The following is a 5,275-nucleotide window of genomic DNA, read 5'->3' on the forward strand; positions in this document are numbered from 1 at the left end:
CGCCAGGCTCTTCACGGCGCTGTCTCCGCCCCCAGCGCTGCGGTCCCGCCCCTGTCCGTCTGGGCCTTCAAGGCACTGGCCCCGTCCCGCTCTAGGCCCCGCCCCTTCCTGGTTCGGCCCTGCCCCAGTCCCCGGGAGACCTCTAGCCTCCCCGCCACGACTCCTCCTTTGCCCGGAGGCCATGTCCCAGGCCCGGCTGGGACTCTGAGACCTATTCGGTTCTGTTCTGTTCTTCTGCCGCGCGGCACGACATCCTGCGCCCCGCCTCTTGGCGCCAGCTCCGCCCCCAAACCTGACCCGACCTGGTTGGGCCCTGAGACGCCGAGGCTCCACCCCCGCCCTGTAACTCCGCCCCCAGCCCTTGGTCCCTTCCCAGACCCTTGAGCTCCGCCGCCCGCTCCACGTGCGCGGTGGGGCAGTGATGACCGGCTTGGGAAGCCCGAGTCCTTGATGCTTACGTTTGTCTTGGGCCAGACTTGGGGTGTGGAGCGGATTCGGGCCGGCGAGGGGGCTTCCGTCCCAGACTGCGGTGAAAGCAGCACGGGGTCCGCCACCTGCCATAGCCCCAAATGGTGTTTGTCCGCACCTTCAGGACAGCCAGGAGAGCGGGATCTCGGGTCTTCCCCTATGAGCTCAGACCAGGCTGGAAATCGAGGAGGGGATGCGGGAGCCGGCAGCCCTGGGCGTTGCCCCTTGGGGCCTCTTTCCTCACCGAGCCTCTCCAGGGCGCCCCGCAGGAGACCCACGAAGGAGGTGCCCACAGCGCCCGGGCCATAGCCCCCTCTCGGAGCAGAGGTCAGCGAGGTTTGTGGGCGCGGTGCTGTCAGCTCAGGCCTGGAAATGGAGAACCGGGCTGTTGCCCTCTGGGGTGTTCATGGCGCCCAAGAGACCCACCTCATGGAGGCTCGGGGACTTGCTCAAGGTCACGCACTGGGGGGTTGTCCCCCACTCCCAGCTGAGTTGTATCATTTCCTTTTAATGTTCTCGGCCTGCACTTGCTGCCTGCTTCCCCATCCCCATACTCATTAGAAACGGGGGTGAGTGGGCCCAGGGGCAGACAGGAAGGACCCCTCCCATGTGGCGATGAGACCATGGCACAGCAGGTCTGTCACACCACCCGCCAGCCTGCTGGGAGCTCCTGAGACCCCATCTCATGCCAGCTTCTGTGACCTATTCCCTGGCTCCAAGGAACGGGAGAAGTGGTCTCTCTCCCTGGCACAGGAGAGTGGCGGGTGGGTAGGAAAGACAAGGGTACGTCACTGGATGCGCGTCGCGCCCCCTCTCTCCCGCCCCACCACCATAGACAGACAGGAACACTGAGACCAGGAGGCCAAGAGAGCTGCCCAGGGGCATACAGGTCCTCCAGCCCTTCCTGCTCTCTGCCAGGGTCCAGTGGGCACAGCTTTCCCACAGCTGCTCTCTGGAAGGGGTGGGGCCCATGTCTGATTAGTTCACTCAACCCAGGACCTCTGCCCACGCCCCTACCCCACCCAATGTTTGTCAACTGGATGGAGCCCCACCTGTCTGGGTTTCCCACTGGACCTCACCTCCTTCCCAAAAGGAGGCCACTTTAGAGTGTGTGGACCTGGGAATTAGGGGAGTTCCTGGAGGAGGTGGCCATGGGCTGGCACCTGGGCTGGGTCTGAAGCTCCACGCACAGCAAGTGGCACCCAGGCTGGTGCTGCTGGAACGCATGGAGATCTGTGTTGGGGTGGGTTCTGAGGGTCAGCAGGAGACAGCCATGATCATCCATGACTGATGTCTGTCTAGGCTGCAGGAGGAGATGATGGGATCATTTTGGCTGCTGCTTTGCCTGAGCTGAGATTTCTATGAGCCCATATATAGATGAAAACATGGAGACACTCCCAGGGCAGCCAGCGAAGGGGGCCGGCGGCAGGTCCAGACCACAGCCTGCTGCCCTAGCTCGTCACTTGCAAGGCCCCATGCAAAATGAAAATATGAAAATGTGGTGCCGCCTGGATCAAAACCCCAGGGCATCAAGGGCAGGATGTTGAGCCCAATGTGGTGCCCTTTGCAGCTCAGGCCCTGTGGCCCTGCACCGGTCACAGGCCCCCTAACCCTGCCAGAGCTGCTTTTGTAGCACATTCCTTCTACACGCTGTCCCTCTACCTGTCCCAGAGGGAGGCATTATTACAGATGAGAAACCACAGCCGAGGCGGGAGGCTGCCTGCTGATGTCGAGTGGTAAAGCCGCAGGACCTTGCACACACCACTAAACCCTCAGGGAGGTCATGACGATAGCCATACACTGAGGAAGAGAAACAAGGCATGCTGTCTAGATGATGGCCTGGGGGAGCCCAGAGCAGGAGCGGCCATCTCTGCCTGGGGAAATCAGGGAAGGCTTTCTGGAGGAGGTAACATCCAAGTGGGGCTTCCAGGGGTCCCTGATCAGGTGGGAGAGGAACAGGGTGTGGGGTTGCTGAGACCATCTAGGCTGAGCCCACCTAGGACCTCCGCCCCCTACCTGCTGCCCATCGGGAACCCTAGTTTCCATCTGCCCCTGCGTGTTCTCGGGGTGTGTTGAGATTCACATCCAGTCACTGGTGGGGAAATTGGAACTGCATTCAGGCCGCATGGGTTCTCCCCTGCTGGCTCCCAGGGAGAGCAGGGCCTGGAACACATAGGAAGTGCTGTCTGGCAGTGGCCTGGAGACCACCTCCCCTCCGAAAACAACCTCAGCCCAAAGAAGACATTTTTGGGGTTTGAGCAGTGAGGGTGTGCAGGGGTGGGCTGCGCCAGTGGACATGGAAGTCCAGCCTTCCATTGCGGTAGAGGGGTGTGAGGGGGCAAATGCCTTACTATGCCTCTACTCTGCCTCAGCCCTGTCCCTCAGGCTGGGTTGATTTTGGGGGGGGTTCTCCTGTGCGTTGCTGACCCTGTACATTTGGAGGTAAGGGAGGAGGCACTCTGAGATGGCCTAAGGGTTCCCCACCTCCCAGCCTCCCCTCCCCTTTCCGGGACCTGTGTCAGCATCACCAGCACAGCACTGACTTTGTGCTTCCAGGCTGTGCCAGGTCCGTGCCACCTTTGCACAACTGACTGGGGTGGGGGCTCAAGTTATCCACATATTACAGATGTGGAAACCGAGGCTTGGAGTGGGCCAGTTGCTTTTCCGGGGTCCTGTGGCTTGGGAGTGCTGGAGCTGGGAGGGAGCCCAGGAACTCTCACTCCAGAGCCCACATTCTTCACCCTGAATGGGACGTTGGGAAAACTGGGTTTGAGTCCTGGCTCTGCCACTTTCCCTCCGACCTGTGGGCTATCGGCCATGGACCTGGCTCCTCTGACAGGCCAGTGCCTAGCTGCCCCAGCCCAGGAGGGCCAGCGGGGGCTAGGCAGCAGCTGTGGATGGGTGAGGGGCTAATTGTGGCACCACCTATGTGCCAGGCCGACTGTTAAGCTGTGACTCAAGGAGCCACAGAATGTTCTAGAAACTTAAGCTGGACCTTGAAGGATGAGGATGAGGAGGATGCTCAAAAAAGAGTGATGGGAGAGAGAAGGGCATTTCTGGCAGGGAGGGTGCGGGGCAGAAGCTGGAGGCTGGGGAAGGTGGACCTGGGGCCCCAGCAGCTGCAGGGCTGGTGCACCTGGAGGTCAGGCCATGTGACGGCCTCGGAACCAGGCTGTACCCAACTCCTCTGTCTGCTCCCCACCACTCCCCACAGCTGGCCCATCACCAGGATCGGTGACTTCACTTCCTTATGGCTCTGAGAGGCCCCTCCCACCCTGCTCCAAACCTTCATCAGCCTCATCTTGCCTACTCTCCCCAACCCTGGCTGGTCCCTGATGGAAGGCTGAAGCCAGTGGGGCCTCCTAAGAGCCATGTGTGACAGCCTCAGGCTCTGCCCTTCCTTCATCCTGGAGCCTCCCTCTATGTGGGTCCAGGGGTCCCCTTTGGCACAAGCTATTGGGCTGCTGGGTGCACCCTTCCCTCTGTTGCCTAGACTGGCCTGCCCACCCCTCCTGAGGAAATCCCTGAGTGCCCCAGGCAGGCTCAGGCCTCTCTGTCCCAGTGTGCAAGGCAGACCTAGCTGTCTCCTCTTCCACAGTCAGTCCTGCCCTCCTACGGCAGCAGCCATAGCAGACACTGCCGAAGGCCCTTCTGAGCCAGGCTGCACATTTGCCTATGTCAGCACACTCTGCTCACAGCAGCTCTCTACAGAAGGAGCTGTCAGAATTCCCATTTGCCAGATTCGTAAACAGAGGTTCAGAGAGGGGAAGTCACTTGCCTGAAGCTGCAAAGCAGGGGAGTGCAGAGCAGGGTTCTCCCGGGGACATGCATGCTCTGAAATGCATAGGGGCGGCCGAGTTAGGGGAAGGGGGCCCAGGACCTGTCCTGTGGTCCCTGCCCGGGCCAGGACTCACTTCCCCCACTGCCAGTCATCCCCAGGCCTTGGCGCCGCCGGGCAGCCGTGCCAGGGGCCCATTCTGACATTTGTCAACGCTGGCTCTGTGAAGGGTTTAATTAACTTCCTGTTTCAATGGGGGGATAATGAGTTTTAAACACCACGTGACTCCATAAGGAGGTCAGGCGGCAGCGAAGATGTCAAAATAAATTAAGTTAGGAATTGGGAGGCCACCCGCCGTGGGGGTGGTCTGGCCGGCTCTGGGACGCTGGGCCACCCTGGGCGGGGGCTGCTGCTGTGGCCCCGTCATCACTGGGGCTGACTCTGGCTTTGGAGAGGCGGCTCCGGCAGTCCCACCCTCAGCCAGGGACCCATCTGATCTATCAGACATCCGAGGAGAGCAGAAAGCGGGCTTGGCCCGGGACCACGCTGGACAAGCCCCTCTCCTGTGGGTCTCACAAGCTTTGCCCTCCAAGAGCCAACGGCCAGGCTTTTGCCTGGAGACCGTCCTTGGATATCAGCCGAGAGTGACCTTTTCACACCACTGCCCATCCGTCCCATTTATCCGGTGGGGCAAGGTGATACCAGTGCAGACAGGAAATCTTATCTGGACATTTCTTAATCTCTGAGAGTGTGGGTCACGTACATCACAGATAGGACTCGCTTCCTTCCTCTCTCTCTCCTCTCCCTCCTTTCCTTCCTTCCTTTCCTCCTCCTCCTCCTCCTCCAGGAGTCTCACTCCACCCCCCAGGCTGGAGTGCAATGGTGCAATCTCAGCTCACTGCAATCTCCACCTCCCGGGTTTAAGTCATTCTTCCTGCCTCAGCCTCCCAAGTAGCTGGGATTACAGGCACCTGCCACCATGTCCAGCTACTTTTTGTATTTTTAGTAGAGACAGGGTTTCACCTTGTT

This window comes from Colobus angolensis, unplaced genomic scaffold (assembly GCF_000951035.1).
Source record: "Colobus angolensis palliatus isolate OR3802 unplaced genomic scaffold, Cang.pa_1.0 Scaffold76, whole genome shotgun sequence".
In the NCBI taxonomy this organism is placed as follows: domain Eukaryota; kingdom Metazoa; phylum Chordata; class Mammalia; order Primates; family Cercopithecidae; genus Colobus; species Colobus angolensis.